General features: G+C 44.1%; 1 pseudogene; it reads left to right on the forward strand.

Annotated features, from left to right (window-relative positions):
- The first annotated feature begins 239 nt into the window (after nt 1-239).
- Nucleotides 240-359, forward strand: LOC134937017 (5S ribosomal RNA; annotated as a pseudogene).
- Nucleotides 360-22,932: the final 22,573 nt, after the last annotated feature.

Consider the following 22,932-nt stretch of genomic DNA (forward strand, 5'->3'; position numbering starts at 1 on the left):
TCATTCTCCACCCTATGCCCAATGGTATGATGGATGAAAAGCAGAGGTGAGAAACGGTGACAGCAAATTGGTCTTATCTGGTATAACACTACCTGCCCTATACACACAGAAAATACCACTAATCTTCTGGGCCTGCTCCGAATACTGAATTATTGAGTCCTCCTTCATATATGAGGAACATCATTCACCAGTATCCTTTTAAGACAAGCCCAATAGGTGGAGGGATGTCATAAGGACTACCTTGCGGCCATACTCCTTTGGATAAGCCCAAATCCTTCCGAACTTGGAAGCCAAGCATTGGAAGGCCGGACCAGTACCAGGATAGGAGACTACCTGGGAACATCCTGGTGCTGCAAGATAACCTGTCCATATAGACGTATACCAACCCTCAAGGACACTTAACTGTGATCACCCATAAAGAATGGGGAAAAGCTTTTTTGGAATCGGAATGAACCAATGATTTAATTTCCTGCGTCTACCACTTATTCTCATGTGATACATGCAGACTGAATGAGGGTTCATATGTAAAGTTTTCCCAAATCATTAGTGGCAGGAGGGAGGACCCTTCCTCAGCATACAAATAATATACAGCAAACATCAGTTCACTACTATTAATTACTTATCCAGGATTCTACAATAGGATAAGTCTATATTCCATATAAATTCGCATAGCTATTATTTATTCTCATAAGGAACTTCGCTTATCTTAAAAGATACGGAATTTAATTTGATTTATTTAATCATCTCAGTGTACTGAGGTACAATATATCTATCTTCCTGAGTAAGAGTGCTTCCCAAACAGAGTCATCTGTTTCTTCTTTTTTTGGTATTAATATATAATATTCAGGCTCTAGGGGAGCACCGCCAACAGTAAACCCATAGCACATAAAATAGGCAACCTTATTTGCCAATATGTGTGGGATACTTTAAATACAGGATTTTCCTGCATAATATTAAGTTGGCTTCTTAAGGGAGATAACTATCATACTACTCTATTATCTATTTATTACAACCGGTGCGGTCTCCTCATTAAGTTCACGTACCCTATAAAGAATACACAGATACCTGGGCTTAGGGTCCAAAACCTATTATATGTATTATAACTATTATACTTGAAAAAGGAATCACAGTACAAATGATACACTACAATATAACATAGACCAACTAACCAGATAACTACACGGGAAATACAATACAATACAATTAAAGGAAAATACGAGAGAAAGAGTAGAGAGAGAGAGAGAGATGGCTCACAGTAAGACAATATGATTACGGAGAAAGACTTACGCACAAGGGGAAACGATCGCATGCGCCTCGATATCCAGCTCCCGATTATCAGCAATGAGAACCGTTGAAGAGAGTGAACTGGATACGGTCGGCCTGCCTATTTATGCCCCACACACAATACAATTCAATGGTCCCTACAATCTCATTGTTCATTGGACACAGGAATTCGGCTTCGCATTATAACAAAAGGTCATAGGTTGATTCATACAGGTGGGCTGTGACTATTTCCAACTGCTCAGGTGGGAGGGAAACTGGGTTTCCCGCCGCATGGGTAATAAAGTGCAAATAAAGTAAATGTTCATAAACTTCTTATGTCCATAACTATTCGCACGAGCGATTGATCTGCTTCAAACCAACACCGGAATATTTCTAATTAAATATTCTTCCGATGGATACTAAACACCACTGTATTACTCCTGTCCGACCCTTCGTATCAAACAAAGAGGGATTTCTCTGTTCATGAACATTCTATATTAACCAAACTTTCAGAATCTATCAAAGGGACCATGATCTATAAAATACCTTATTAGTGAAAATATGTAATGATTGAGTCGCACGCTACGATCGCATAAACTCTACCGTAAATACGCATACCATGCGCCTGTGGGTGCCCGCGATTGTGAGTATGCGCACGTACGGGAGAGCGTACGCATGCGCAGCACGGACCTGTGTGAGGTGCAAATATGGTAGTGTGCATAGAGATATTTTTCTGACTTTGACAGTCCACCCTTTGGCAGTCAATAATAACTGCCACTTCCTGAAAACATTTCAAAAGGAGAAAAATATATGTTAGGGGTTAATTCATTTCCATGGTTGGGTAAGGGAGGAGAGAGGAGTAGGTGTGAAGAGGGTATGACCTAGTGAGATAGCAGAAGCATGTGTGTATGAATCCGTGTTTGGGGGGTCATGTATCATCATGCCGTACGTGTTGTAAATCAAGCTTCGAGGTATTGCGAAGTATACATTTGAATTCCTTCTTATCCCGTGGTACGGGTCTGTGGATGGGCTGTCAAACTTTACCGAGCTCTTTTCGGATTTGAACAAAATGGGGAGCACATTTTAGTTGATGATACATGAATGGGGGAATATGTGATTGCTGATATCTGTGCCTGTATTCCCTATACTATGTGTGTCATTACCTGAGGGTTGTAGAAATGAAGAAAAGACATAATTACGGTAAATGCGGTGGTATTCTATGTCAGGTTAATGTACATCTGTCGGTTGAAGTTTTGTTCGGTATCAGTTGAAAGTCGTCTTCTTTGCGCTGTGTTGCCCATTAGGTGTGAGCAAAAAGCTTTGTCAATGCCATTAGATTTACAAAAAATGTTGGGCTAGCGTAAGTTTAAGAATTCTAGGGAAACTGGGGATCCATGGCAAAGTTCATCAAATGTCCGTATCTCAAGTGGTCAAAACTTCTTCTTTGGTCTATCCGTTGTCTGTATAGCGTCTCGTCAACTTCCTCGTCCAAGTGGGTCTTTTTATCTTGGAGAAAAACCAGAAAAACAGGTGAAAGAAACGGACCGTATAATCGCATTTTCATTACATCATTATTTCTATCATTGGGTCATAAATCAAATCCAGGTTAATTACAGTTTCCTCACTCCTCAAACTCATTACCCTGGTACGATGTTTGCACTTCATTAAAGCCTGACCGCATCTAAATATCAAGCCAATTGATATGACAACACCTAAGATACATAGGAGAAACTTCCCAACATCCATTATGACTCCTTGAGCCCAGTCTCCCAAACCGGAGAACCAATTTCGCGGGTTCAACCATGACACCCAACCAGTCAGCTCATTACCTACAGCAGCAAGAGTGAGATTGTGTTTTCGTCGAAATTCCCACTTCAATTGGAGAATATCGTCCATCTTTTGGTCTATGACCTCGACCGGATCCTCGGTGCTATTCGTGATATACGTGCAACACTTCACGCCGTACTGTGTTGCCAATGTAACACAATATCCGCCTGTCACTGCTGTGAGGTAATTAAGAACCATTCTATGCTGCACCAGTTCTGTTTTATAAGCTTGAAGTTCCCTTCCAGTATATCTAAACGTGTCATCATACATTTCAGTGATATTATCTAACAAATTTGCGAGCGCCGATATGTATTTATAATTTAGCACTCCTCTAGCGGTGCGGGTGAAATCTAACGCGATTAAGAATTGAATCCCGGTGGATTCACTTATCAGATCAGAGGCCGGATGCTCTAACCTTTCTGTCAGTTGCCTTTTAACTACGTGCTCGTAATGAGTGTGAGTATAAGGAGCTTGGGCACCACGATGTATGTCTTTCATTTTATCATGTGTTACAGTCATCACTTCAGGCAATACTTTTCCAATATAACACAATCCTTCAGAGTTTGGGGCAAGCCACTTGTACGCCTTTCTCCCGCATATGAAATATGCATCATCGGGGAGAACATATGGGACGGAGAAGGACATAACCATATTACACACCTTCCAGGTGAAATCTCCTAACCCTAATTCTTCCATCTGCTTAATACACGTATCAGGTTGTACGATATGTGCACAGTATCCTGGTGATACTTCTCCAACTCTCGTAATCCTATTTCCTAAGGTGTACCTATACCGGAAAGATTTTCCTCTACTAGCTATGTGGCGTACAAGCTCTGTATCTGTAGGCATTCTATCTGCTCTATGCGAAAAGGTCATGGTGTGGTTACTCCATGACACTTCCCAATTTCCCGGCTTTCTGGGATTGGAGATGTTGAAACATAATAGGGACCTATCCACATGGTATTGGTGGAGCTTCAAACTAGGAGGGCTGGAGATATTAAACCTCCTGTCCACCGGTCTCCCACCATTTAACTCAAGTACCTCCCCTATCGTTAAAGGAAATGGTACTAGCCCTGATTTGCTATGACCTTGAGGTACTTGAGAGCATACCCAACAATCTGTTTTGTTTAACACATTACCCACTAAGGAGTGATAGTCACTCAATGGATGCCGGTCCATATGGATATTAAAACTGGATTGGCATTTCTTAATGCACCCATCTTCAATGACATTGTTACAGAGCCTACAGATACAGTTTTCTTCAGCTAACAATCCGTCACAATTCCTTCTATGGTCAATGCTATCGGATCGTTTTCTGATACTCGCCTTTGCTTGTTGGTTAGGTTGATCTTGGAAAACTACGCCTCCATCTTTATCATCAGAACCCATTCCAGAACCTCTATCGACCTCCATGGTACTCTCGCCGGAACAGACTGCTCTGGTCAACATCATGGTCAACAGGAAAATCCGGATCACAGTCTCTTGGGGCAAGTCCATCTTATAGGAGGAAACGGAGAAGAATGAGAAGGAGGAAAAAGAAATTTGAGGGAGAGGGGATGGGAAGTGGAGAAAAACAATAAAAGGGAGTGGGGAGTCGACAACAGCTCTCGGTCTTCAAGGCTCAGGTGCCGCCTCAGTCCTCCTGGAACAGACACTCCAGTGATACAACCTCTACCGTCTGTTCCTTATCACGGGACTTCTCTGGATCAGCAACCTTCTTGCAGTGGGATGAATGGACCCAAGTCTCTCTCTCAGCAACCTTCAATGCTGTAGTGCTAGTCAATAAGACCTGGTATGGTCCTTCCCATCTGTCAATAAGGCAACCTGAGCGTAGAAAATTCCGTATCATTACATAATCCCCAGGTTCAATGTCATGACAATTACTATCAGGTAGATCAGGAATCACCAACTTCAGATTATCATTTTGATTCCTTAACTGTTTACTCATGTTAATCAAGTACTTTACAGTTACTTCATTGTTACATTTCAAATCATCCTGAGGGTTAATCATGGCATGCGGTTGTCGACCAAACAAGATTTCAAAGGGAGACAGATTAAGAGGGGACCTGGGAGTGGTTCTGATACTGTACAATACAATGGGTAAAGCTTCTGGCCATGTCAATCCTGTCTCTGCCATCACTTTACTCAATTTATTTTTAATAGTGCTGTTCACTCTTTCGACCTTCGCACTCGCCTGTGGACGGTACGGAGTGTGCAGCTTGCTATCAATTCCCATCAACTTACACATTCCTTGAAAGACATCACCTGTAAAATGGGTACCCCTATCACTTTCGATTATTCTAGGGATACCATATCTACATACAAATTCTTGCACAATTTTCTTAGCAGTAAACATAGCGGTATTTGTAGCCGCAGGAAATGCTTCGACCCAATTTGAGAAAACATCTATACAAACAAGTACATGTTTCAAATTCCGACAAGGGGGTAATTGTATAAAGTCAATTTGTATTACCTGGAAAGGGCCGCCGGCAGGTGGGATATGGGATGGTTCTGTAGGTATTGCCTTTCCAATATTCTTTCTCAAACAGGTAAGGCATGACATTGCTCTTTTACTCGCATGAGAGGAGAATCCTGGGGCGCACCAATATGCTCTCACCAATTTGCACATCCCTTCCTTGCCTAGATGAGTCAGCCCGTGAGCTGCTTCAGCCAGACATGGAAGATATGCTCTGGGGGCCACTGATTTACCATGTCCATCCGTCCAGAGTCCTGAGGACTCCTGGCCATATCCCTTTGCCTTCCAGACTGCCTTTTCCTGTGTGGAACACAAATTTTGCATTTCACACAACTTCTGTGTGTTAATGGTATTAAATACCATCAATTGTGTGGTGTCTGTCTGTATGGGGGTAGCAGCTGCTAACTTAGCAGCTTCGTCTGCTCGGCTGTTACCAAGTGATACCGGGTCTTGGCTATATGTGTGTGCTTTACATTTGATAACAGCCACTCTGTCGGGTTCCTGTATCGCTGTTAGAAGCCTTTTTATGTGAGCTGCATGCGCTACCGGTGTACCAGCGGCCGTCATGAAATTTCTGAGACGCCATAGGGCTCCGAAATCATGGACTACTCCGAATGCGTATCTAGAATCGGTGTAGATATTGGCTGACTTACCTTTAGCCAATTCACATGCTCTGGTTAGGGCGACCAGTTCAGCAACCTGGGCTGAGTGAGGTGGGCCTAGCGGTTCCGCTTCTATGGTGTCTTGGTCATCTACGACTGCGTATCCAGTACACAAGTCTCCCGAGTCTGACTGTCTATGACAACTACCGTCCGTGTAGAACGTGAGTTCTGCATCTTCCAGTGGGTTGTCACTGATGTCAGGCCTTGCGGTAAAATTTTGGGTCAAATATTCCATACAATCATGTGTATCTTCCTTTATATTAAATCCTCCTTCCCCATCACTCTCACCTTCCACCCTTTGTGCCTGACCAGGCACACCTGGGAGATACGTTGCAGGATTTAATGCACTGCATCTCCTTATGGTGATGTTTACGGGGGCCATTAGTGCCAATTCCCATCTTGTAAACCTCGCTGATGAGACGTGTCTGGTTTGGGCAGAATTCAATAAGGCTGATACTGCATGTGGCGTATGGATTGTGAGGTTGTGGCCTAGCACGACATCTTCGCTTTTTGTCACTAGCAATGCTATCGCAGCAACGCTTCGCAAGCATGTGGGGAGGGATCGCGCTACCGTGTCTAGCTGAGCGCTGTAGTATGCAACTGGCCTGCTGGCATCACCGTGTTTTTGGGTTAGTACACCTGCCGCGCAACCAGCACTTTCTGTTCCGTATAGTTCAAAGGGTTTTCCATAGTCTGGCATACCTAGTGCTGGTGCCTGTGTTAGGCACTGTTTAAGTCTCTCAAATGCTGTTTCGGACTCGTCTGTATGCGAAATCCTATCAGGTTTGTTTGAGGAGACCATTTCCTGCAAAGGTAACGCCAAAATGGAAAACCCTGGGATCCAATTACGGCAATACCCACACATTCCTAAAAACATTCTGATCTGTTGCTGGGTTTGTGGCAGAGTCATGTCTCTAATTGCTTGGATTCTATCAGCGGTCAGGTGTCTCAGTCCTTGTGTTAGATAGTGTCCCAAATATTTTACCTTAGTTTGGCATAATTGCAACTTGTCTTTGGACACCTTGTGTCCGGTGTCTGAAAGATGAAACAGGAGCTGTTTCGTATCCTTCAGAGATGCTTCCAGTGAATCTGAACACAGCAGTAAATCGTCCACATACTGTATTGACAATGCTAAATTCCTTTGTCGTATAAACAACCCTTTATGAAGTCTAAGAACACTGTACGCTGTTTGCTTAAGAAGTACCGTAAGGGTACGCTATCTGCGTAACGATCGCTCAGCCGTAGGCGAGACGCTCAAGCGTCACGTTCGCTCGCGGCCCAGTGATCACAGGACACGTTATTGGTTATGACTAGAGTAATGATTCGCTATGGCGTAGCATACGCTCGAGACCACGAGGAGGTCACCAGCGGCGCAGACGCTCACAATGCTATACCTTTATGTCTAAACCTTATACCAATGAAATACACAGAATACCTTAATGTGAATACAGGGTGTAAGTGCAACCTTGTGTAACCTGACTAACTACAAAGCTGCTTGAGCGTCACCGACGCTCAAGTGAACACTTAACACTATAGAAAATACACAGATACTGGTTTAGGGTCCGAAGCCTATTAACTGTATTATATCTAATATACTTGTAAAAAGGGGATAACAGTACAAATGATACACTACAATATAACAAAGACTTCCTAACCACAGAACTAAACAATAAATACAAAAAGACAATACTACTCTGACCTAAATGCAATACAATACAATACTATGAGAGATATAAGAGAAAAGAGGAGAGAGAGAGAGAGAGAGAGAGAGAGAGAGAGAGAGACGGAGAGAGATGAGAGAAATTGGCTCACAGTAAGACAATGATTACGGAGAGAAAACTTACGCACAAAGGGTATGATCGCATGCGCCTCGATATCCAGCTCCCGGCTATCAGCAGATAACCGTTGGTGAGAGAGTGAAGTTGGATATGGTCGGCCTGCCTATTTATGCCCCACACACAATGCAATCTCATAGTCCCTACAATCCCATTGTCCATTGGATGAAGGAATTCGACCCTGTATCACAACAAAAGGTCATAGGGTGATTCATACAGGTGGGCTGTGACGATTTCCAACAGCTCAGGTGGGTGGGAAACTGGGTTTCCCGCCGCATACCTAAGTATGAGTAAATAATAGAAATGGACATAAACTTCTTATGTCCATAACTATTCGCACGAGCGATTAATACGCTCCAAACCAACACCGGAATATTGCTAATTAAATACTCTTCCGATGGGTACCAAACACTGCTGTATGATTCCTGTTAGACCCTTCGTACAATACAAAGAGGGACTCCTTTAAACAGGGACCTTCTATATTAACCAAACTTTCAGAAACTATCAAAGGGATCATAATCTATAAACTACATTAATTGTGAAAATATGTAACGAATGAGTCGCACGCTACGACTACATAAACTCTACCGTAAATACGCATACCGCGCCTGCGAGTGCACGCTATTGCGGGTATGCGCCTTCACGGGAGAGCGTACGCATGCGCAGCGCGGACCAGTGTGCGGTGCAAATATGGCAACGTGCATAGAGACATTTTTCTGACTTTGACAGTCCACCCTTTGGCAGTCAATAATAACTGCCACCTTCTAAAATATTTAAGGAGAAAAATGTAAGTCAGGGGTTAATTGATTTCCATGGTGGGGTAAGGAAGAAGAGAGGAGTAGGTGTGAAAAGGGTATGACCTAGTGAGAAAGTAGAAGCATGTGTGTATGAGTCCATGTTTGGAGGGTCATGTATCATCGTGCCGTACGTGTGGTAAATCAAGCTTCGAGGTATTGCGAAGTATACATTTGAATTCCTTCTTATCCCGTACTAAGGGTCTGTGGATGGGCTGTCAAACTCTACCGAGCTCATTTCGGCTTTCAGTTGTAACAAAATGGGGATGCACATTTTAGTTGATGATACATGAATGGGGGAGGTATGTGGTTGCTGATATCTGTGCCTGTGTTCCCTATCGTCTATGTGTGTCATTACCTGAGGGTTGTAGAGATGAAGATAAAGAACACTTATGGAAAATGCAATGATATTCTATGTCAGGGAAATGTACATCTGTCGTCGAAGTTGTGTTCGGTATCTGTTGAGAGTCGTCTTCTTTGCGCTGTATTGCTCCTTGGGCATGAGCAAATAGCTTTGTCTGAGCCATCAGATTTACAAAAATGTTGGGCTAGCGTGAGTTTAAAAGTACTAGGGAAACTGGGGATCCATGGCAAAGTTCATCAAGTGTCCATATCATAGGTTGTCAAAACTTCATCTTTGGTGCTTGTCTGTTGTCTGTATAGCGTCTCATCAACTTCCTCGTCCAAGGGGGTCTTTGTATCTTGGAGAAAAGCAGAAAAACAGGTGAAAGAAACGGACCGTATAATCGCATTTTCATCACATCCTGGTTTCTATCATTGGGTCATAAATCAAATCCAGGTTAATTACAGTTTCCTCGCTCCTCAAGCTCATCACTCTTGTACTTTGTTTGCACCTCATTAAAGCCTGCCCGCATCTAAATATCAATCCAATCGATATAACGACACCCAAGATACATAGTAGAAACTTTCCAACATCCATTATGACTCCTTGAGCCCAGTCTCCCAAACCGGAGAACCAATTTCGCGGGTTCAACCATGACACCCAACCAGTCAGCTCATTTCCTACAGCAGCAAGGGTGAGATTGTGTTTCCGACGAAATTCCCACTTCAATTGGAGAATATCATCCATCTTTTGGTCTATGACCTCTACCGGATCCTCGGTGCTATTTGTGATATACGTGCAACACTTTATGCCGTACTGTGTTGCCAATGTAACACAATATCCGCCTGTTACTGCTGTAAGATAATTAAGAACCATCCTATGCTGAACTAGTTCTGTTTTGTAAGCTTGAAGTTCTCTTCCAGTGTATCTAAACGTGTCATCATACATTTCAGTGATATTATCTAACAAATTGGCGAGTGCGGAAATGTATCTATAATTCATCACTCCCCGAGCGGTACGAGTGAAATCTAACGCTACCAGAACCTGAATCCCGGTGGATTCATGGATAAGATCGGAGGCCGGATGCTCTAACCTTTCTGACAGTTGTCTTTTAACTCGGTGCTCGTAATGAGTGTGAGTATAAGGAGCTTGGGCACCACGGTGTATGTCCTTCATTTTGTCATGTGTAACAGTCATCACTTCAGGCAATACTTTTCCAATATAACACAATCCTTCAGAGTTTGGGGCAAGCCACTTGTACGCCTTTCTCCCGCATATGAAATATGCGTCATCGGGGAGAACATATGGGACGGAGAAGGACATGACCATGTTACAAACCTTCCAGGTGAAATCTCCTGACCCTAATTCTTCCATCTGCTTAATGCACGTATCAGTTTGTACGATATGTGCACAGTATCCTGGTGATACCTCTCCAACTCTAGTAATCCTATTTCCTAAGGTATATCGATACCGAAAAGATTTTCCTCTACTGGCTATGTGGCGTACCAGCTCTGTATCTGTAGGCATTCTATCTGCTCTGTGTGAAAAGGTAAGGTTGCTCCATGACACTTCCCAATTTCCCGGTTTTCTGGGATTGGAGATATTGAAACATAAGAGGGACCTATCCACATGGTATTGGTGGAGCTTCAAACTAGGAGGGCTGGAGATGTTAAACCTCCGGTCCACCGGTCTCCCACCACTTAGCTCAAGTACCTCCCCTAGCGTTAAAGGAAATGGTACTAGCCCTGATTTGCTATGACCCTGAGGTACTTGAGAGCATACCCAACAATCTGTTTGGTTTAGCACGTTACCCACTAAGGAGTGATAGTCACTCAATGGATGCCGGTCCATATGGATATTAAAACTGGATTGGCATTTCTTTATGCATCCATCTTCAACCAGATTATCACAGAGCCTACAGATACAATTTTCTTCAGCTAACAATCCATCACAATTTCTTCTATCGGATCGTTTTCTGATACTCGCCTTTGCTTGTTGGTTTGGTTGATCTTGGAAAACTACGCCTCCATCATCATAATCGGAACCCATTCCAGAACCTCTCTCGACCTCTATGGTACTCTCGCCGGAACAGACTGCTCTGGTCAACATCATGGTTAACATCAAAATCCGGATCACAGTCTCTTGGGGCAAGTCCATCTTTGAGGAGGAAATGGAGAAGAATGAGAAGGGGGAAGAAGAAATTTTAAGGGAGAGGGGATGGGAAGTGGAGAAAAACAATAAAAGGGAGAGGGAAGTCGACAGCTGCTTTTGGTCTTCAAGGCTCAGGTGCCGCCTCAGTCCTCCTGGAACAGACACTCCAGTGATACAACCTCTACCGTCTGTTCCTTATCACGGGACTTCTCTGGATCAGCAACCTTCTTGCAGTGGGATGAATGGACCCAAGTCTCTCTCTCAGCAACCTTCAATGCTGTGGTGCTAGTCAATAAGACCTGGTATGGTCCTTCCCATCTATCAATAAGACAACCTGAGCGTAGAAAATTTCGTATCATTACATAATCCCCAGGTTCAATGTCATGACAATTACTATCTGGTAAATCAGGAATCACCAACTTCAGATTATCATTTTGATTCCTCAACTGTTTACTCATGTTAATCAAGTACTTTACAGTTACTTCATTGTTACATTTCAAATCTTCCTGAGGGTTAATCATGACATGCGGTTGTCGACCAAACAGAATTTCAAAAGGGGACAGATTAAGAGGGGACCTGGGAGTGGTTCTGATGCTATACAAAACAATGGGTAAAGCTTCTGGCCACGTCAATCCTGTCTCTGCCATTACTTTACTCAATTTATTTTTAATAGTGCTGTTCACTCTTTCGACCTTCGCGCTCGCCTGTGGACGGTACGGAGTGTGCAGCTTACTATCAATTCCCATCAACTTACACATTCCTTGAAAGACATCACCGGTAAAATGGGTACCCCTATCACTTTCAATGATTCTAGGGATACCATATCTACATACAAATTCCTGCACAATTTTCTTAGCTGTAAACATAGCGGTATTTGTAGCTGCTGGAAAAGCTTCGACCCAATTCGAGAAAACATCTATACAAACAAGTACATATTTCAAATTTCGACATGGGGGTAATTGAATGAAGTCAATTTGTATTACCTGGAAAGGGCCGCCGGCAGGTGGGATATGGGATGGTTCTGTAGGTATTGCTTTTCCAATATTCTTTCTCAGACAGGTAAGGCATGACATTGCTCTTTTACTCGCATGAGAGGAGAATCCTGGGGCGCACCAGTATGCTCTTACCAATTTGCACATCCCCTCCTTGCCTAGATGAGTCAGCCCGTGAGCTGCTTCAGCCAGACATGGAAGGTATGCCCTGGGGGCCACTGGTTTACCATGTCCATCCGTCCAGAGCCCTGAGGACTCCTGGCCATATCCCTTTGCCTTCCAGACTGCTCTTTCCTGTGTGGAACACAAATTCTGCATCTCACACAACTTTTGTGTGTTGATGGTATTAAATACCATCAGTTGTGTGGTGTCTGTCTGTATGGGGGTAGCAGCTGCAAGCTTTGCGGCTTCGTCTGCTCGGCTGTTACCAAGTGACACTGGGTCTTGACTATATGTATGTGCTTTACATTTGATAACAGCCACTCTGTCGGGTTCCTGTATCGCTGTTAGAAGCCTTTTTATATACGCTGCATGCGCTATCGGTGTACCAGCTGCCGTCATGAAATTTCTGAGACGCCATAGCGCTCCGAAATCATGTACTACCCCGAAGGCGTATCTAGAATCGGTGTAGATATTGGCTGACTTGCCCTTAGCCAATTCACATGCTCTGGTTAGGGCGACCAGTTCAGCAACCTGGGCTGAGTGAGGTGGGCCTAGCGGTTCCGCTTCTATGGTGTCTTGGTCATCTACGACTGCGTATCCAGTACACAAGTCTCCCGAGTCTGACTGTCTATGACAACTACCGTCCGTGTAGAACGTGAGTTCTGCATCTTCCAGTGGGTTGTCACTGATGTCAGGCCTTGCGGTAAAATTTTGGGTCAAATATTCCATACAATCATGTGTATCTCCCTTTGCATTAAATCCTCCTTCCCCATCACTCTCACCTTCCACCCTTTGTGTCTGACCAGGCACACCTGGGAGAAATGTTGCAGGATTTAATGCACTGCATCTCCTTATGGTGATGTTTACTGGGGCCATTAATGCCAATTCCCATCTTGTAAACCTTGCTGATGAGACGTGTCTGGTTTGGGCAGAATTCAATAAGGCAGATACCGCATGCGGTGTATGGATTGTGAGGTTGTGGCCTAGCACGACATCTTCGCTTTTTGTCACTAGCAATGCTATCGCCGCAACGCTACGCAAGCATGTGGGGAGGGATCGCGCTACCGTGTCTAGCTGGGCGCTGTAGTATGCAACTGGCCTGCTGGCGTCACCGTGTTTTTGGGTTAGTACACCTGCTGCGCACCCAGCACTTTCTGTTCCGTATAGTTCAAAGGGTTTCCCATAGTCTGGCATACCTAGTGCTGGTGCCTGCGTTAGGCATTGCTTAAGTCTCTCAAATGCTGTTTCGGATTCGTCTGTATGCGAAATCCTATCAGGTTTGTTTGAAGAGACCATTTCCTGCAAAGGTAACGCCAATATGGAAAACCCTGGGATCCAATTACGGCAATACCCACACATTCCTAAAAACGTTCTAATCTGTTGCTGGGTTTGTGGCAGTGTCATGTCTCTAATGGCTTGGATTCTATCAGCGGTCAGGTGTCTCAGTCCTTGTGTTAGACAGTGTCCCAAATATTTTACCTTAGTCTGGCATAATTGTAACTTGTCTTTGGAAACCTTGTGACCTGTGTCTGAAAGATGAAACAGGAGCTGTTTCGTATCCTTCAGGGAAGCTTCCAGTGAATCTGAACACAGCAGTAAATCATCCACATACTGTATCAATACTGATCCACTCTCTGGTTGGAAAGACTGTAAACAATCATGCAAAGCCTGAGAAAATATACTTGGACTATCTATGAAACCTTGGGGTAACCGAGTCCACGTGTATTGGACTCCTCTGTATGTGAATGCAAACAAATATTGGCTGTCAGGGTGCAGAGGTACCGAAAAGAAAGCGGAGCAGAGGTCAATAACAGTGAAAAATTTGGCAGTGGGAGGAATTTGCATTAGGATGACAGCTGGATTAGGCACTACGGGGAACTGACTCTCAACTATTTTGTTAATCCCCCTTAGATCCTGCACTAGCCTGTAACCCCTCCCCCCACTCTTTTTAACAGGGAAGATGGGACTATTGGCTGTGCTGGACGTTCTTACCAGAATGCCCTGTTGCAGCAAGCGTTCTATTACTGGGAAAACTCCTAACTCCACCTCTGGCTTCAGAGGATACTGTGGGATTTTTGGAGCTATCCTACCATCTTTTACTTGTACAACTACTGGAGCTACGTTTGCCATTAATCCAGTGTCCTGTCCATCTTTTGTCCAAAGTGACTCTGGTATCTGAGATGTCATCTCTTCTACTTGGGATGGATTCCTATTTGTCATAATGGAATGTGACATTAATTTTGATGGGGAGTCTAACATGTCTCGTACCTCCTGAGCGTGATTCTCAGGTATGTCCAAGAATACACCTTCAGGAGTACAATAAATGACGCAACCCATTTTACATAGTAAGTCTCTACCCAGGAGATTAGTTGGTGCCGATGCAGCCAGCAAAAAGGAATGCTTGGTATGCAAAGGCCCTATTGTAATCTCGGCTGGTTTGCTAACAGGGTAGTGCTGGACTACCCCTGTTACTCCCATGGCTGGAATTGTCCTACCAGTGGTTCTCATGCCCACTGTCGAATTTATCACTGACTTGGCCGCCCCTGTGTCTACAAGAAAGTTTAAAGTTTTACCAGCTACATTGATTGCAATCTCTGGTTCGCTTCCAAGACTGGCAATCAATTTAACTGGGTGCAGATTACAGGTATGGCCACACCCCTATTGGGTATGCTGACCTCCCTGAATCCCGCTGGCAGCGACTACTTGTGCGGGGGTTAGCTGGGAACTACCAGAGGCATGCCAATCTCTGTTCGGGGGATATCTTTTTGTTTCCCCTGTATGTGGCTCAAAACTCCGCCTCTGTGGACCCTGCTCCCAATGTCGTGTGTCGTGTCGTTGTCTAGGGGGTTGAAAAGATCTTTGTACACTCTTTGTTCTACATTCTCGTGCATAGTGTCCCGGTCTGTTACAAGAAAAACATGTTATTACACTTGCCTTACCCACAGGATTCGGTGGTACATACGCAGGCTGCCTTGTGGTCAGCGCCTGTATACTTACGGACATCAACTTATCACTTTGCGACTCCCTGTGCCTAGTGATGTTTCTGTCGTGATCAATAGCAGCCTCTCTCAATGTGGACACTGACAGACCTCGCCAACATGGTTGTGTGGTCTGTACCCTAGCTTTTAATGTTTCTTTCAAACCATCCATCAGTACAGATACTGCTACTTCTCGATGGTTTGGGTTGGTCTTAATGTCTTCTATACCAGTGTACTTTGCCATTTCTAATAGTGCCCGGTGAAAATATTCTGTTGCCGTTTCGGACTCCTTTTGCTTAATGGAAAATATTTTATTCCATTTAACAACGGCTGGGAAATACTCTTTTAGCTGTAAATTTATCCTTTTTACATTATCCTTGTTGTACACGTCTGTAAGCGGTACATCTTTATCTAATGCGCAGTCAACTAAAAATTGAGTTGCATCGACATTGGAAGGTAAACAAGCTCTTAGCAGTATCTGCCAATCCTTGTTGTTGGGTTCTACAGTGTTACCTAGATCCCTGATGTATTTTTGGCTAGCAACTAAGTCTTTCCTGGGGTCAGGAAATTCGGACACTATTGTTCTTAATTCCATTCGGGAAAATGGAGTGTACATGGCAATGTTCCTTATGGGAGTGGCTCCAGACACATCTGTTTTTCCATTGGGAACTGCTATTACCCTTACAGGAGCAATTCTAACAGCCTCATTCTGCGTAGATTCTACAACTTGTGGTACAATTGTTTCAGTGTAGTGCATGGTGCCGTACTTACCCGTTGACACGACCTCACCTATCCCTCCGCTAGGGGCTTTCACTAATCTCGTGGGTGTCGCTGTGCCTACTGTGGTCTCTGCTATGGTGGCCGCAAGAGAGAGAGCTGAAATTGTTGCCGAATCGTCTTCTTGATCACACTCCTGAGGAAGGTTCAAAACAGGGTACATCTTGCACGGGTTAATAATTGCATGAGTTACTTGGTTAACATCAGTTACATTTACAGGGTTACTAAGTGTTTGTGGTTTACAACCCAGTGCGTTTCTCTCCGCAATCAACTTCTCTCCTGCAATGTATGGTGGAGGAGGAGCTGTGGCTATCAGCTTCCTGACTGCCCCAGATCCTGCCGCCAGAGCCAAACCTCTCTGTATCTCACCTTCCTGGTGCCATAACTGTAAATAATCATGATGTTGAATTCGTCTCTTTGTTGATTTTACGAGACATATCCTCCTCCTTAAATTTTGTAACACTTCTGGACTGAAGCTACCTATTCTTGGGAATTTGTCCCTGTCTTGTACAGTCATTCTCTCCCATTCATCACATAAAACCTCTGTGTGACTACCGTATTTTTCACACATGATGTATCTTGCCGACCCGACTGGTCGGTTCTCTGAATCAACCCGAACCGAGGTTGATCGCCCCCTACCTGAACAACTGGCCCCCATAATCTGCAGGTGTTGCTTATTCCTCCTTGGATCTTTATATCAAGGTTTTCAGCGAACCCTTACAGCAAACCAAATTATTCAAAAATAGGCCGGCGGTGGCGGTTTACCGAGTACCCCACTCACTCGCCCACCTCGACCAATACGACCTGATCACACCGACGTGGTGCTGGCGTACTCGATACAGGGCCCTACCAAAAGAACCTTCGGTTTACTGGAACATATGAGGGTTACCCGCAGGACACTTACTCTTTCCAGTAAAGGTGGGGTTGTTAGATAGTTCCTGAGTGACCAGCGAACTTCCCTTTAAAAATAAAAAATTACACAAATCACGTCAGAATGTACAAATAGCGTTTGTGACCACTTTACTCTAATGGTATTAGGTCAGATTACTAACTACTGCACACAATTACGTGCGGTCCAATCGTTCAGTACATAAGCACTACCTGTTATGTACCGAGAGATTTAATGGAATCGATGTTTCCGGCCGAGATTCCTTCAGCAAGAGCTTATGGCCTATATGGGTTCTGCACCAACACCCCAGGCGTTGTGCCTCTAGTACCTTTATAGCGGACCTTTTAGTACCTTACGACCTCCTGGTCTTGTTACCTTCTGTTAATGACCTCCTGGTCTGTTACCTTATGGTCCGCTATACTCTAATGCTCAAATATTATTTAACCAGGGATGCCTCCCTAGCCACCGTATATGTCACTTACACGTATGTCCTTTGACGAGTACCCGACTTTCCTTTTGGTTCAACCTCTAAGTTATATAAACTTATGTGATAAAAACACACTCACTCAACACATGTACACTTTGTTTCTATATCTATTTCTGCGCAGAAATTGTCTTCAGTCCAACAGTGTTACCAATTAGGAGCAGGATCTGTTAAACTAAATTTCAGTTTTTTTCCAAAAATAGATTTGCGTTATTTACCGCGTCGCGTTATCTACCGCTGTGCGTTACTTATCGCCTTTGCGCTAATTATCGCTTTGCGCTAATTCAACTTTTCGTGACTTGAGCTACGTGGGCGTAACCGGACGCTACGTTGCGTAATGTACGCTGCGTGCGTCTGCCTTTTGGATTGCGTACGCTAGTCTTTGTTAGCGACACGTGCACGCAATGCAAAGATCCACCGTAACACAATATATACTTTTATCAATGTAAATGATCCCTGATCATCTACCGCAATCCACACTGACTGCCTTATCTCCCAGGCAAACCGTGTGTTGTTCTATACTTTAACTATTACCTCTACTATGAACTAACAGCAAATCTCTTTTAGCACTTTCTATCAACTATAAAACTTGGCAAACAGGAATAGTGATATACGAAATTTGAAAAAAGAAATGCAGATAAATGTATGCGTGCGTGTATACGCAAGACAGAAGAGAAATAAAACAGTTTTAAAAGACACAAGCGTTTTGTTCTTACTTCCGGTTCCCGGATTCCTTCAGCACTCTTTATCTAAGCGAAGCAGACGCTTATCCCGTCAGCACTGCGAGACAACCTCCCACCCTTTGCTGGAGGGATAATGTCTGCTGATCTACCTAGTGCAGATATGAGAAGGATCGGACGAGTCCCCAATTGACAATGCTAAATTCCTTTGTCGTATAAACAACCCTTTATGAAGTCTAAGAACACTGTACGCTGTTTGCTTAAGAAGTACCGTAAGGGTACGCTATCTGCGTAACGATCGCTCAGCCGTAGGCGAGACGCTCAAGCGTCACGTTCGCTCGCGGCCCAGTGATCACAGGACACGTTATTGGTTATGACTAGAGTAATGATTCGCTATGGCGTAGCATACGCTCGAGACCACGAGGAGGTCACCAGCGGCGCAGACGCTCACAATGCTATACCTTTATGTCTAAACCTTATACCAATGAAATACACAGAATACCTTAATGTGAATACAGGGTGTAAGTGCAACCTTGTGTAACCTGACTAACTACAAAGCTGCTTGAGCGTCACCGACGCTCAAGTGAACACTTAACACTATAGAAAATACACAGATACTGGTTTAGGGTCCGAAGCCTATTAACTGTATTATATCTAATATACTTGTAAAAAGGGGATAACAGTACAAATGATACACTACAATATAACAAAGACTTCCTAACCACAGAACTAAACAATAAATACAAAAAGACAATACTACTCTGACCTAAATGCAATACAATACAATACTATGAGAGATATAAGAGAAAAGAGGAGAGAGAGAGAGAGAGAGAGAGAGAGAGAGAGACGGAGAGAGATGAGAGAAATTGGCTCACAGTAAGACAATGATTACGGAGAGAAAACTTACGCACAAAGGGTATGATCGCATGCGCCTCGATATCCAGCTCCCGGCTATCAGCAGATAACCGTTGGTGAGAGAGTGAAGTTGGATATGGTCGGCCTGCCTATTTATGCCCCACACACAATGCAATCTCATAGTCCCTACAATCCCATTGTCCATTGGATGAAGGAATTCGACCCTGTATCACAACAAAAGGTCATAGGGTGATTCATACAGGTGGGCTGTGACGATTTCCAACAGCTCAGGTGGGTGGGAAACTGGGTTTCCCGCCGCATACCTAAGTATGAGTAAATAATAGAAATGGACATAAACTTCTTATGTCCATAACTATTCGCACGAGCGATTAATACGCTCCAAACCAACACCGGAATATTGCTAATTAAATACTCTTCCGATGGGTACCAAACACTGCTGTATGATTCCTGTTAGACCCTTCGTACAATACAAAGAGGGACTCCTTTAAACAGGGACCTTCTATATTAACCAAACTTTCAGAAACTATCAAAGGGATCATAATCTATAAACTACATTAATTGTGAAAATATGTAACGAATGAGTCGCACGCTACGACTACATAAACTCTACCGTAAATACGCATACCGCGCCTGCGAGTGCACGCTATTGCGGGTATGCGCCTTCACGGGAGAGCGTACGCATGCGCAGCGCGGACCAGTGTGCGGTGCAAATATGGCAACGTGCATAGAGACATTTTTCTGACTTTGACAGTATCAATACTGATCCACTGTCTGGTTGGAAAGACTGTAAACAATCATGCAAAGCCTGAGAAAATATACTTGGACTATCTATGAAACCTTGGGGTAATCGAGTCCACGTGTATTGGACTCCTCTGTATGTAAATGCAAACAAATATTGGCTGTCAGGGTGCAGAGGTACCGAAAAGAAAGCGGAGCAGAGGTCAATAACAGTGAAAAATTTGGCAGTGGGAGGGATTTGCATTAGGATGACAGCTGGATTTGGCACTACGGGGAACTGACTCTCAACTATTTTGTTAATCCCCCTTAGATCCTGCACTAGTCTGTAACCCCTCCCCCCACTCTTTTTAACAGGGAAGATGGGACTATTGGCAGTGCTGGACGTTCTTACCAGAATGCCCTGTTGTAGCAAGCGCTCTATTACTGGGTAAACTCCTAACTCCACCTCTGGCTTCAGAGGGTACTGTGGGATTTTTGGAGCTATCCTACCATCTTTTACTTGTACAACTACTGGAGCTACGTTTGCCATTAATCCAGTGTCTTGTCCGTCTTTTGTCCAAAGTGACTCTGGTATCTGAGATGTCATCTCTTCTATTTGGGATGGATTCCTATTTGTCATAATGGTATGTGACATTAATTTTGATGGGGAGTCTAACATGTCTCGCACTTCCTGAGCGTGTTTCTCAGGTATGTCCAAGAATACACCTTCAGGAGTACAATAAATGACGCACCCCATTTTACACAGTAAGTCTCTTCCCAGGAGATTAGTTGGTGCCGATGCAGCCAGCAAAAAGGAATGCTTGGTATGCAAAGGCCCTATTGTAATCTCGGCTGGTTTGCTAACAGGGTAGTGCTGGACTACTCCTGTTACTCCCATGGCTGGAATTGTCCTACCAGTGGTTCTCATGCCCACTGTCGAATTTATCACTGACTTGGCCGCCCCTGTGTCTACAAGAAAGTTTAAAGTTTTACCAGCTACATTAATTGCGATCTCGGGTTCACTTCCAAGGTTGGCAATTAACTTTACTGGCTGCAGATTACAGGTATGGCCACACCCCTATTGGGTATGGTGACCTTCCTGAATCCCGCTGGCAGCAACTACTTGTGAGGGAGTTAGCTGGGAACTACCAGAGGCATGCCAGTCTCTGTTCGGGGGATATCTTTTTGTTTCCCCTGTATGTGGCTCATAACTCCGTTTCTGTGGACCCCGATCCCAATGTCGTGTGTCGTGTCGTTGTCTAGGGGGTTGGTATGAGTTTCGTGGATTCTTTACTCTACAATCTCGTGCCATATGTCCCTGTTTGTGACAAGAATAACAAGTAACCATACTTGACTTACCCACAGGATTTGGTGATACAAACAAAGGCTGCCTTGTGGTCAGAGCCTGTATACTTACTGACATTAATTTATCACCTTGTTGTTCCCTGTGTCTGGTGATGTTTCTATCGTGATCAATAGCAGCCTCTCTCAAAGTAGCCACAGACAGACCTCGCCAAATGGTTGTGTGGTCTGTACCCTAGTCTTCAATGACTCTTTTAAACCATCCATCAGTACCGATACTGCTACTTCCCGATGGTTTGTGTCTGTTTTAATGTCCTCTATGCCTGTGTATTTTGCCATTTCTAATAATGCTCTGTGAAAATACTCTGCAGCTGTCTCTGACTCCTTCTGTTTAATGGAGAATATCTTATTCCATTTAGCTACTGCTGGGAAATACTCTTTTAACTGCAAGTTTATTCTTTTCACATTATCTTGGTTGTACACATCTGTAAGAGGTACATCATGATCTAGTCCGCAATCAGCTAAAAATTGAGTTGCGTCGACATTTGAGGGTAAACATGCTCTCAGCAATATCTGCCAGTCTTTATTGTTGGGCTCTGCAGTGTTACCTAAGTCTCTGATGTATTTTTGACTGGCAACTAAGTCTTTTCTAGGGTCAGGAAATTCAGACACTATGGTCCTTAATTCCATTCGGGAAAATGGGGTGTACATGGCAATGTTCCTAATGGGAGTGGCTCCTGATGTGTCTGTTTTCCCATTTGGCACTGCTATTACTCTAACAGGTGTAATTCTAACAACCTCATTCTGTGTAGATTCTACAGACTGTGGTGAAATAGTCTCAGCATAATGCATGGTGCCGTACTTACCAGTTGATACGACCTCACCTATCCCTCCGCTAGGGGCCTTTACTAATCTCGTGGGTGGAGCTGTGCCTACTGCGGTCTCTGCTATGGTGGCTGCTAGAGAAAGCGCTGAAATCGTTGCCGATTCGTCCTCTTGATCACACTCCTGAGGAAAGTTCAAAACAGGGTACAACTTGCACGGGTTAATACTTGCATGGGTTAATGGGTTAACATTATCATTAACATTTACACAGTTACTAAGTGATTTTGTGTTACACCTTAGTGCGTCTTTCTCCGCAATCAACTTCTCTCCTGATATATATGGTGGCGGTGGGGCCGTGGCAATCAGTTTTCTGTTAGAGCCAGATCCCGCCGCCTGAGCCAAACCTCTCTGTATCTCACCTTCCTGTTGCCACAACTGTAAATAATCATAATGCTGGATTCGTCTCTTTGTTGATTTTATGAGACATATCCTCCTCCTTAAATTTTGTAACACTTCTGAGCTGAAGCTCCCTACTCTTGGGAATTTCTCCCCGTCATGTACAGTCATTCTCTCCCATTCATCACATAAAGTTTCTGTGTGACTTCCATATTTCTCACACATTATATACCTGGCCGACCCAATTGGTCGGACCACTGAATCAACCCGAACCGAGGTTGATCGCCCCCTACCTGAACAAGTGGCCCCCATAGTTCGAAAGTGTTGCTTTATTTAGCCAACCCTTACGCAAAACCAAATGTCCACAATAGGCTGACGGTGGCGGTTTACCGAGTACCCCACTCACTCGCCCACGCCGACCAATACGACCTGATCACACCGATATGGTGCTGGCGTACTCGACCTAGGGCCCCTGCGACCTGAACCTCTATTTACTGGAACCT

Source organism: Pseudophryne corroboree, chromosome 6 (genome assembly GCF_028390025.1).
Source record: "Pseudophryne corroboree isolate aPseCor3 chromosome 6, aPseCor3.hap2, whole genome shotgun sequence".
Classification (NCBI taxonomy): domain Eukaryota; kingdom Metazoa; phylum Chordata; class Amphibia; order Anura; family Myobatrachidae; genus Pseudophryne; species Pseudophryne corroboree.